Source organism: Malaya genurostris, chromosome 1, assembly GCF_030247185.1.
Source record: "Malaya genurostris strain Urasoe2022 chromosome 1, Malgen_1.1, whole genome shotgun sequence".
NCBI classification, from domain to species: Eukaryota; Metazoa; Arthropoda; class Insecta; order Diptera; family Culicidae; genus Malaya; species Malaya genurostris.
Genome location: NC_080570.1, coordinates 51,314,232 through 51,327,455, shown reverse-complemented (window position 1 = coordinate 51,327,455; position 13,224 = coordinate 51,314,232). Strand labels below are relative to the sequence as shown.

Below are 13,224 nucleotides of genomic sequence, written 5' to 3'. Positions count from 1 at the left end.
CTGGACCTAGAGAAGAACGTTATACTTGGATTCTGGAATTAAATTTCAGAACTTAGCTCTGGAACTAGACTCTTAAAAAACTAAACTTCAAGTTCTGGAACCTCGAACATGATTCTTAACCTGAATTCATGAATTTAATTCTGGAAATGATCTCTATAACGGAACTCTAGACTGAAATTCAAATTCTGAAACTGGATTCTGAGTCTAAATTCTGCACCTGGATTCTGAACTTGAATACCTTAACTAAATGCTGTAATTAAATTTTGAACCTGAATAGGAGAAGTAAAATTCAAAACAAAGTTCTAAAGCCTAGTTCCAAACCCAGAATTCCAGAAGCAAATTTTAGAACTGAAATCAATTCTGGAGCGGAATGTTGGACCTGGATTCTGATCTAAACCAGAACTACTTCCAAAACTCAGATACAGGACTCATGTCCAAGATTCTGCTTCGATATTCAGTTCCATAATCCCGATCCAGAATTCAGTTCCAGAATCCAGGCACGATTTCAAAAGTTTCAAGTTTCACAATCATGCTCCAGAGCTTAGTTTCTGTTCCACAACTAAGCTTGAACTTTAAAGTCTGTACTCTGAAGTTGAATTTTGAAATTGAAACTGAATTTTGGTACTTAAATCTGATCACTCACTACTTCAAAACCGTCGTCCAAGCACGAGAGAAGCAAACACGCTTTTCTTTGAGGCTCGTTTAAACTAAACATTGTAGAACATTCTAATCTCGATTTTTTTTGTGTGTTTATCTTATACTGATGAACATTTTATCAAAAATTGATTATAGGATTTCCGATGGTGCGGAACAAATCTATTTTTTATTCAGCAAGAGATATTCACGATCAAAAACTCATCACTCTCATTTATAGTAGATTTTGAAAAAACGCCCCATAGTAAAGTAAAAGTCAAAGTAAAAAAAGAGATAGATTAAGCAGCAAAGAGTCTAAGATTTGCGGAAAAGTACCTCGCAATCTCTCAGAAAAAGGACAGCCTTCTCTCAACCGAGGAGTTGCAGCGCTACATCATCATCGAATTGATTTCGGACACCATGTTTCAAGATTCAACGGAGTCTTTTTCGGGCTGAATGATTAACATCTATTATCTATTAAGTATTAATGGTGTTGACTGTCAACATTTTACAACGGGAGAACCAGTCATACATATGCCACTTCATCAATGGGAACAATTCTTTAAAACACTTCCCATGCAATCCGTACAAGTTAAGCTCCGCGTCAGTAGCGTGAAACGATCAATCACAGCTGGCAACCGAAACTACGAAAATATTGGCACCAAACTAGGTCAGCGCGAACAATCGAGCGAGTTTTTTTACGTTGCCACTCACCAATCACGATGAAACTAGTGAAGAAAAACTTTTCAAAGAAATAAATCACTGATTCATCTTCATGGAACCAATACCAAGAGGATTCTTCCTTTTAAATTGCTATAGCAAGTCAAAGCCTTCCGAAGTTCCTGAACAAGAGAAAAAATGCTCCTATCAAATACTTTACTGTAGCTATAAAAAAAACCGTCCAAGATAACAAAAGTGCATTGAACAAACAACTGTAAGTCAGAGCGAATAAAACAAGAAGAAAAATCTTTTCTCGACCATTGATCATTCGGTGTTCTACTTTTCAACATCAGCCATCAATGCCAATTCCTTCCGCTTCGGGAAAGGTAAAACAACTAATCCATATCGAACCCGAGTTGATAAAAAACTTCAATCTAGAACGGAAATAATTAGAAACTATTTCGTTGAACTAACTTGTCGTGCAAACACAAATTATCACGTGTATTGTGCAGTGTACAAGGTCTGCTCAGGTTGCCCAGATTGGAAAATGCTTTTATGTTCACAGCAAAAAACATGAATTTTACTGCAACGTGAACGTGAAATCACATATATCTGCTTATAAAAGTAGTCTTCTCATCAGGGAAATGATGAGTAACCTCCGTTAAGCACACATCTTCAAATAACTAGGGGAACATCAAACTTGAGCCCAATAGTTATGATTCTTAATTTTCGAAAACATGATGGAATTGGTGAAAATCTGTTATACAATTAAAGAGCAAATCTGCGAACCTCTTAAAGAGCATTTTAGGAAATTTAAGGAACTAATTTAAGTGTCCTTTACAGTGCGCATTTTAAAAGTTTAATTTGGATAAAATAAACATCTTTAGTGATTCATTTGCTTATTGAGAAGATTCCGCTTTCACCTAAAATTTGCTCTTTGACAGGGATTGTCATTCCCGAAACTGCAAATTTAATGAAATGTGCGTGTGCGTAGATTTCCGTACTACTATTCACCGAACTGATACTGTGCAAAAAGCGTTTTGTTCGCATCGATTCGAGTATATAAAACTATATATTTAAAGTTATGTGTGGTAAAAACTTCAATTAATAACGAACAATGCTCACAAAGCCGTTCTCATAACTTTCTCTAACAGAGTCGAACATAATAAAAATTAGCATTGAACCGACTTGCACTTATTGTGGTTCATTAACGTCGTGAAATCGATTCTGTGCTAAACTGCAAATCAGCCTTCTGTGTATTTTTATGTGCCGTTCAAAAGGTAATATTTTTTTGACGAAGTTCTGCTGATTTTCCGCATTCGAGGTGCTGAACGGCCTCGATCATCAAGTACAGGTTGATTTTGATCAGGGATGACATTATGCATTCAATTCGAATCAACTTGTCCGTACAAGCGCACGTACAAAAACTTTTTCGTTCCGTAATGGCTTATGTGAACCCAGCACCTCTGAACACCAACCAAGGAAACCTAAAATTCTAAAAGAATTTATGGAAGGCAAATTTTGCTTATATCACAGCGAAATGATCTAAAATAATTGCTCCTGTGCAACAAAAAACTAACGTAAAAACTCTCATGGGATACATTTCCACCCCAGGCCAACTTTAGAAGGTCATAACTCAGTCGGTTAAGTGAAATAAAAATAATGTCCCAGTGTAAATGAAAGACTAACATCAGGTTAAATTATCGTTAAATTTGAATATGATTATTGTAAACCGTAACCAAATAACGGAGATTTGAAGTTGCGCTGGGGTAGAAATCTACTCCACGAGAGCGTTCTAGGGTTAAGTAAATAAACGGAAACTGTCACTTGTCGATGAGGCTATACAAAATATCCAGCGAGAATTATTCGTGAGACGGATTATTACAAAGTCATCATAGAAATTCCCTCAATGTGTCCGATATTAATCGAAGGCTTGTGGATTTTGCTTGAAATTCAAATAAATCAATATGGTAAGTAAACAAAGAGATACTGTCATTGCTAAGTAGGCGGTTCGATTTGGTGAAATCACTTGAATTATTCGATTATGCAACAATCGAATACAATTTTCAATCTAATCGTTAAAATTTCAGACGATTATCAATATTAATGATCGATTTCTCGATTAATCGACATCTCTACACATAACAAAGGATTTTTTCGGGTAATTAACAAAGCGATACAGAAACAAAATTGTTCAATTTTTCTTCTTCTTCTTTTTCTTCTCTTTTTGCTACTGATATCCGTCATGCGATTGCAAAGAAAAGGGCTAGTTAAAATTAAAGATGGGCAATGCGCTCCTGAGCTGTTGCAATGCATCGAATCATAAAAGTGAGCTGATAGCTCACAGTTCTTTTTAAAAGAACCGCAGCTCTCTCATTTTCTACCCAGTTCGCGCATTGGGAAGAGGGGAATAAGCTACGACCTGAACGGATCTTCGACTCTTGAAGAGTGAGTTCTAAACGAGGAAAAATGTTTGCACCAAGTTACGTTATTTCTAATATGCTTGCATCTATCCTTCTTTAACGGATTGAATGAGACACTATCAGTAAGTAATATTACCTCTCACGACGCAAGAAAACGTGTCACAAATTTAACCATCTGTTCAATCCAGGCGCGTAGCCAGAGAAAATTTTCGGGGGGGGGGGGGGGGGGGGGGGGGGGTTTTAGAACATGGTGATAAATCAACACATGTACAATTTATATCACAATGTTTCCCATGGGTTATAATTTTTTGTTTCGGGGGGGGTTTGAACCCCTAAAACCCCCCCCTGTGTACGCGCCTGGTTCAATCTAAATGAGCTGATGAGCTGATACATCGAATCGATTCATTTTGGTGAGCTGATCGGTTCGGAGCTGCTCACCAATATGAGCTGTTTCGCACACCTCTAGTTAAAATTAGGCAATGCTGTGAACGAGCTTACATGTAACGAAATAATGCGTGAGAGAGACAACACAAAAACAATCTAAGCTTTTAAGCGAAAAGCTTTCAATTGGAAGAGAATGAGAGAACGGCTATCGTTTAGCTGATAACACTAGTTGTCTGAGTTGAGTGCAGTGGCTACTTGTTTGAGTTCCATTATTAGCTCGTGCGTGAACAAGTTGAGAGCATGCGTGACTCGATGATTGAGTCATCAATGATTTTTTACATACGAACACAATCACATTCGAGAAGTGCTTCCAGATAAATTATTTTATACTAAATTCGCTAAAGATATGTTCGTCTTTGATTTAAATTTACTTCTTTGGACGCATGTTTCATCACGTTCCTAACTGTTGAAAAATATGAAAATTTTCAAACTTTCAGGTTATTATCATTATGTTTTAGTTACAATGAACCACAAAAAAACATGTACAAACAAAATGTACAAACGTGTGAAACACAATATTATGTTTCAATAGACTTCGCTGACGATTTTTACAGCACTATATCAACACATGGATTAGTGCTAAGAACCGAATGATATTGGGAAACCTTCCTGGTCGGAGTACGAACTACAGGTTTGCAAGACCATCGCCTAACACTTTGTACCATCGAACCAAATTGAATATATCAAGGCATACTACAATCCACATTTCAATAAAACAAGTAAACAAAACCGAACGGAACTTAAAATTACCTATCACTGATTTGGTACTGCAAAATTTCATCACCGTTGACATATTTACATCGGAACCATGGCACAGAAAACTATCGGCCAATCAATCACTCTATCAATCAATCACCATTCGGCTATCATGTGGCAGAACAGCAAAAGACGACGTACAGTCGATATTCCGCTCCATAACAGAGAGCTCAATAATATGGTATGTGATGGATCTTCGTCCATGCAAACGTAACAGAACATCGAATGTGTGAATCAATCATGTGCCATCGACTAACTATATATATTGTATGAGAAGTGCGTATCACTAGCCAGCATACGTGATGTTAGGAACACATCTGTATTGGCCCATACCGATGGCAGCACTGCTCGTTTACTGACACAATGTGTGGCCTATGGCCGAGTGTGTTGGATTAATGTGTGCTACTGAGATAGATAGGGTAAAATGCGCTGGTGAGTTTTGGGAAAAGGTTCCAATGCTTTTAGCCGAATATCTTTCATTATCGGTTCGAATTTTGGCTTTGAGAGAAACATTTTTGCAGGTTTTTCATGTCATCGTAGTTTTGTTCAAAGATAAACTCAAGATGGAATAGTCTTTGATTTCTCATGTACTATTCAAATAAGACCCCTCTATAATTTCGGTTCACCGTCAGTTGTAATTCAATTATTATTTGAAACAAAACAACATGCGTCGTTACTATAACAATGTTTGTTTATGTAGTACCAATCCTAAGCTTCAATATAAAAGGAATCTCGGTATTTGGCTGCATATCGAGTAGATCTTGGAACTTGAAAAATCAATTAAATTATTACTAAGAATATATTCAATTTGTTATAATCTTATATTACGAGGCATTCAAAACTTGTATTGTAGCTATGGTATTTTACCGTCATTTTCAAATGTTTATCGACACTTATTAACGAAGTGAACGAAATTACACTATTACTATGTTCACTGGTTCACGATTACTGATTCGATATTTTTCAATGGATCTATGGGACCTTGTAATCTTGAATTTATCTTTGGTTTTATTCATGGTTGTAAAAAATGTTTTACCAAGCTGCCCATTTAAAATCGATTCTCGAGCCGAGTTAGATCGACGATTCGATTTTATACTGCTACCAAGTTAACCAAATGCTATTTTCCAAGAATCGTTTAAATTATAATGAGAAATCTCAGTAAAGGACTCTCTTTTCGTGGATGTTTGGAATAATTAGCCGAATTTGTCAGTAAATTTCAAATATACAGAAATCAACAAATGCGTTTGCCGAGATGTCGAGCAATGAGTTAGCTTTTACTGAAATACGGCAGGACACTTGTCATTCAATGTCACTAGTCGATTTTGCTACGCACCATGTCACCATTTCTCGTGAAACGAGAAAGTAGACAAATTGTGTGAGAGAGAAGATCTCGAGATTTCACGAAAAGATAGGTGAAATAATAGTGAAAATAAAATCTAAGGATCCACGTTTCATATGTTTTTTTAGACATGTGTTAATTTACATGTAGTCTTTAAGTTTTAAAATAAAATTAAGGTTAATACAAAAACATTCCTTCCCCAACCCTTGCTTGTGTATTTATTATTTTATACATTAAAGCAAAACTCTTTGCACGCTCCGTTACCGATAATTAGGTTATTTATGTTTTTTTCTTGGCCTTTCTTCCGAGCTGACAGTAAAATTTTTGCTGACTGTTCCGGCAATAGCTGACTATGTCAGATTGCCGAGATTCTCAGAAAAAAATTATTTTTACCGAGACGATTACCGAGCAAACGATTCAGTAAATCTCGGTATTTTTTCGCCGTGTATCGAAACGGTAGTAGTAGTAAAAGAGTATTCTCACAATCGCTGGAATTTCTAATTTAATTTCCAATTTAAAAAAAGGTCGACTTAAATCAATGCGATCATGAAACAAATCATCATCATTTTTACTTTAACGCTCTATAATTTAAATACCAATATGTCATTTCACAAAAAATAACGACTATAGTCACTCGTTTTTCTTAGTCGTTATTTTTCACTTTCCTGAATCGGTTCATTTAAACTTAGATTGAACTTTAATGTCTTACAGTTCCGCAGAAAATTGAAGATTGAAGATCACCACAATATAATTTACCGTTGAATAAAAAGCGATTTTGTCAAACTGATCAGTAATTTTTTTTCTGATTTGCAATAGACGTAACATTGGTTGAAAGCTGAATTAAAAACTACTGCAATTAGAAAGTATTTTTTAGCTGGTGGTCAATCAAACCCACTACGAATCCTTCTAAGTCGGGGCTGAATCATACACTTCTAAGACCAGCGACATAAGCGTTGGTTCGCCTACACGGGCTAGTCACATTGAGTCCTAATGAAAAATTTTTACCTTCTATAGAAGAGTTTTTTTGTGCAAAGAAAAACACTAATTTAATTTAAACGACGTGAATATATGAAATCTAAAATATAAATATAACGCAAATCGAGATCAATTTCAAACTGAGTGAAGATGAGAAAGTGAGTAAATTTTCTATTCATGAAACTGTAGAAAGTTCAGCTGAATTTTCAGACAAATAACGAATTAGTTAAAAATTCCTAATTTAATTTATACCCAAATATGCAAATAATAAATAATATTGTAACATATCAGAGGCTTTTACACAAGCCCATTAAAAAACGCTGAAATCAATTCGTAGGGTAACAGAGGTAGTTTGGCCCGCTTTAGGATCGATTTTATTTTGGCCCACTTTGTAAAAATATCCACCAAATGTTTTAATATCTTTGAAAAATCCTTCCGCAATAGGTAATTTAATGTGATTAGCTTCAAACTGATGCAACATGGGTTACCTAAGATCGATTGAATCCATATAGTTTGTTAGGTGGGCCAAAATATATGAAGTGGCCAAAATACCTCTGTTACCCTAATGGGACAAATGTAATGGCTGAGTAAAACGACACTTCCCTAGAGATGAAATTATACACAATGTCTCTACAAAGCTTTTCATCAAACACCTATTAGATTACAAATAGTAGATGCATCTTAACATACGACTCTCATTTGTTCTACTTGGAAGGTTAGTTAATGTCTACAACGTTTATACGTGATTCCCAGCATACATGAATTGAATTCAAAATAATTAGCCCGCTCAATTAGTATTTCAAGTTACAAGATAAATGCTTATACAAAAATGCCCGTATAGCAAAACGATAAAAGAATAACGAAATAGTTTAAAAATTTTGTGATTTTGGTTGTAAACAGGATTCAAAGAACATTTTCGCAAAAGATTATGTCGCCCGTATAAAATTTGACAATTTGATGGTTGTTTTCCACCAAGTAGTTTAGTAGTTAAATTTTACTAAGGCTGTGTTTCGCGGTTAATTTTAACTTTTGGTTAAAATCTGACACTCGAGCGGTTAATTTGATGTTGTCAAAGTAACCCTGCTCGAGAGCATGATTATTTTTGACAGATCGATGGTTATTTTCCGACACTGAAAAAAACTTGCAATGAAAATTCTAATATTAATTCTTTAGTTGAAATTATTTCCAGTGGATTTAATTCCCAAATAACTTTCCTTCCGTCAAATTGTGAAATGGGCCGCAGTTTTAGTTAAATTTAACTGCTTGACACAAAATAACCGCTCAAATGTCAGATTTCAGCCAAAAGTTAAAATCAACCGTGAAATGATTCACAACCTAAAAATGCAATCCATTTCAAAATTTTATATAAGGGAAGTAATTTAGGTATGTTTGGAACTTGGTATGTTTGGAAAAAAATATCAAGTCGCTCTGTTCCATATAAAAAGTACTCGCACAGCTGTCCCACAAATTGAAGAGCACGTGTTAGTAATTAAAAATAATTTGTAAGATAAACTGTCTTTGAATCCATCTTTGGACATAGCCGGTACGATATTTCTTTTTGGATATTTTTCGTTTCGATCTCAGTTCCTCGTCAAATACTTTCATAATCAAACGTTTTGCTCCCATTTATGCTCACAACTTCATCTTCCGAACCAACAACTTTAGGACAAGATTCAGCACTTCTGCCATAACTTTGACCAAAATCAGATGTAGGAATATGCGAATATTTCAAATTGGAATCATCTTGAACCAAATATATTATATATCAATATGGATCACTCTTGCGGTTCACAAGCGATATCACAGTAAAGTGCGGTGGCAAAAAAGGTTACTAATACACTACAAATTTTTTAATGCATATATGACAGTTTTCCCAATCAGTACACTGAATCAAACAACTCCAAATATAAGAAATATTTCATGATATACTTTCTATTTGTCGAATTTAGGAATGGTTCGTCTGTTGAATGAAATTCAATTAATTTTTAGAAAATAATTATCAAGATTTCATACTTTGACTAAAATTTTAAACTATTTGCAAAACAGTTCACAACAAAGGGCAGATCGCTTAGTATATGCACTTTTAATTTATAGAGAATTTTTAAAAATGACAATTCTAACTTTCCCTGAGAGAAAAGAAAATGTGTAGCTTATTTAAATTCAATGTCATGAACGCAATGAAAAAATATCGCAATCAAAGTAACTTGTAATACACCGTTCATTTCATTTTGATTTTGTTCTATATATCAGAAGTGATCTGTCAAACATTGCCTTCACATCTTATAGGTTTCGTCTTTTCAGCCCTATTCATAAAATTCATGAGCAAAGTTAAATAATACTTCATAAGTCTCGAAAGTGAAGACATTATTTACAGGCGATATTTACTTTCGTCAGAAATAAAAACACAATTAAAAATGAAAATGTTCACACCTCTATGTGGGCATCATGCTCAATTATTTTTGACATTTCACTACTGGGTGCACGTTAAATGCAAACTATTAAACATGATTGAACTAATAGCCTTTTCCGTCTTGAGATGGTGTTACTGTGATGTATTTTTCGATTTGTATTGAATTCGTTAAAGTGATCCATATTGATATATAATATATTTGCTCAAACGTACTGTGCTGAACGAGAGATTTCAGAGTATTTCTTCCGGGTGGTGGTGGCATTTAAACCTACAAAGTCATTGCTTGAGCTGACTTCCGTGGAAGAGTCTTCACCATGCAATTTAAATACTTCAACAGCTGACATGTTATCACAAACTTAGCTATATCAAACGATTCAAAGTTTTTAGCTTAGCTAAGATGGGACCGGTATGCGATGCAATAGTATCACGGATCATTCATCCTAGTAGCGGAAAAGAGCAAATTATTTCCGAAAAACGTATTCATCTTTTTCTCAACTTGTCGATTTTAAATAAGGGACAGATATGCAAGTGTGGGCAGTATGATAATTGCGGTACAGGGAGCATAAGAAAAACTTGCTTCGATTTTTTGTAAGATTTTTTCCACTGTCTGAAAATAGTCATCCAATTGTCAAAGAACACTCGGGCAGGGTTATTTTCGACCACGAAGAATTTAACTGATGAACTATCGGATTTCAACCAAAAGTTTAAAAAAAAACGCTTAAAGTTAAATAATCGCTTTTCAGAGAGACCACTGACGCATTTGAACCCCTTTTACTCCGATGAAATCAATTGACAATCAAAACGCACTCAGCTGAGCTCTGCGTGTTTACGTTTGTTCTGAAAGCACTCAGTAAGTACGGAAAAAAAACAAAGCCGATTCGCTTTCCCAGCTTTGGAATTCCCGTCCTCAGAAACAATAATTGAATTAAAGCGAACGGGTCACGTTGGGTCAGGTGAAAAGAGGTTCATGTTCACTATGATTCAGCGGATCGATATTCGGCTGACCGATTTTCCAAACCCGGTGACACGGTGTAGTAGTTCAGAGTGAAGTGTGATGTGTGTCAAGTTTAGTGGCTCCAGGGTGTGTTTCTACCTTGAATGCTACTTGCAAATGATATGACATACCGTTCACATCCGACACGGGGGCTTCGATATCAGCATCAGCATCAGCAGTAGCAGCACCATCCCCACCGCCACCACAAGCAAACAGCAGTAGCAGCTGTAGAAGATCCGGAACCGTTTACAGTTCAGAACGGATTGCAGCGGCTGTTCAGCCAAAGCGGCATTGAAAGTAAACACACCAATCTGGTTCCAAGGCTCGTCTCTTTTCCACAGTGAACACGGAAACGCACTCGTCACTCTCAACACACACAGCACAGATACTGGGACCGAACTGTCCAGCGGTTGGCTGTGCCGACGGTTCACAAGGGGGTTCCCCTGGTTCACACCCTCCCGAACGAACGAATGTAACACAACCACGGGAAAGCTAGTTGATGACCGAAGTGCTCCCGTACTACACAATAGTGGTGAGAGCGAACGAGAGAACATGCAACGTGAAGCTGTCTATACATATATTTTATATATTTTTTTTTACTTCGTCACTGTGGGTGGGAGTTGGGCTCCGTCCGATGGACTACCAGTCTAACACGGTCTAACACGAAGTGACTTCACGCTAGGCAGACGCACGCACGCACGGTTTCGGGGCCAAGCACGCAGTAATGCTCCTCCTCAGTAGTCGTGCAGTTCGGAACTGGTTCTTGTCACTCTACGGGAGCGAACACTACTGTCGGAACGGCATCCGTTCTGTTCACGGAATCGGGAATGTCGTAATTCCCACGATCAATTCGGCACTCATTCGCGTGCCATCGCCAGTGTGTTGTTGTGGGGATCACGAGAGCGACCTGACACGAGAGAAAGAGAGCATCGATAATTTCTCCAGTTGTAGTTGTACGAAACGCACACCAACGTTGCTCGGGGGACCATCTGCTATGATTGTGTTCGTGTCGACATGAAAAGCTCCACAATGTGGCACTCCGAGAATAGTTTTCATCGATTCAAAGTGTGATTCTATTTAGAAACCCATTCCTAACTTAGCTCAACTTTTTCCAGCAAACAAACTTTTCCGTTTTCTGATTTGCACTCTTGCTCACGTGAGACAAACGCTAGACTTCGGGCATTGCTTCATCTGTCAAAAAACGATGACGTAATTTTCGCGCGTGCGCACACTGCCACCATTCTACTCGTCGTAGCTGTTGTCGATTTTACGTGTGTTTCTGTTTCTGTTTGTGTGTGTAACACGGAGGAAAATCCACTGCCCCACTCGATGAATTGAAACCGTCCGCTATTATCTAATAGTCATTCCGGCAGATTTTCCAGCACCCCACACACCGCAAGGTACGACCGACAGACGTCACTCGGCACACGAAAATCAATACCAATTAAATCAAAATTAACACCCACCGTAAACACGCAAAACAACATATACGCCGCAAAAGTGCAGCTGAAAGCTCGATCGGTCGAGGAGACGTCGCCCGTCAGGAAAAGAACATACAAACACCGCACTTGAAATTTTTCCTCTTTTTTCACAAGCCTTGCCGTTTCAGGCACTTTCGCAGAACTAGACCCCGCAGTGTCCACAGGGCCGCACGCGAGAACTTCCACAGAACACCTAAAAGACACTCAGTACTTGGCTTCGGTCGGAACCCGGAGGAAAGATGTACCAACTAAAAACCGAGAAAAATATAGAAACACACAGCACTTTTGCACCATCGAAACAACGGAACGGAAAACGACCGTGTAGAAGTGCACACAAAAACTTTTGTCTCGTCCTTGTTTTCACTGGTTTGACGTCTCTCGACAGATCCGGCGAGTCTGGGGTGGGTGGTGGCCTGAGCTTTCGGAAACCAACACCACGATAGCCGATTCGCTGGAGGAAAGTTTTCCCCGTTTTTCGAAGCGAGATGGACTCGCAAGATACAGCTGCTTCGTGTCCTGGAAAATGGTCCCCTTTGATCAGTGAGTTAGAAGGAAAAGACAAACAGCCACTGGAAAGTGACGAAAGCTCACATGTGTTCCCCTTCCTGACAACACAAACATCAACAACAACAAGTCCGATGCGAAAGCTTTTCCGTATGAAACTCACTACCACAAACGTGAAATGGTTCGGAATCGATCAACTTTGCTGTCCGATTTTGGGTTGTTTTCCTCTGGATGTAATTTCTCTATAAATCCCAAGTGATAACGTGAATGGTTTTGTTTTGTCTCGTTGGGTTTGACATGGAAAGGTTGGCGCATAAATAGAGTAAACAATGTTCCAAGTATTTTCGGTGCGTTCGAAACAATGCTTCCTTCGGAGCTTGTAACGAAATCCATGACGGAAGCGGAGAAACCTGTCAAATCGTTTCTTCTATATAGTACCGAAAGGGTATCTAGACAACAATGTTTTCCGTAAATATTTCAAAAGCATGGATGGGATAATTGTTTGAATTCGACGTTGGCGGGTGCTATGTTTATCCGTGGCTACCGAAATTCAGAGCCGCTGGTGGGTGGGTGCATTGCGCTTATTGACATTGGTGTTGCTGCTG

The 13,224-nt window shown here is 37.6% G+C and overlaps 1 protein-coding gene across 8 annotated transcripts in view; it reads right to left on the bottom strand.

Moving 5' to 3' along the window:
* LOC131439375 (complexin) overlaps positions 1-12,464 on the bottom strand; it is a 721,216-nt gene extending 708,752 nt beyond the window's left edge. For 2 of the 8 annotated variants that reach the window (XM_058610312.1, XM_058610344.1), the window contains exon 1: positions 12,101-12,464. The gene's annotated coding sequence lies outside the window, so the exon portion shown is untranslated. Of the gene's footprint in view, positions 1-10,941; positions 11,197-11,234; positions 11,460-12,100 lie in introns of those variants that run through there. The other 6 variants (XM_058610302.1, XM_058610329.1, XM_058610321.1 and 3 more) reach the window with 4 other exon arrangements.
* Between the last annotated feature and the right edge of the window lie 760 nt (positions 12,465-13,224).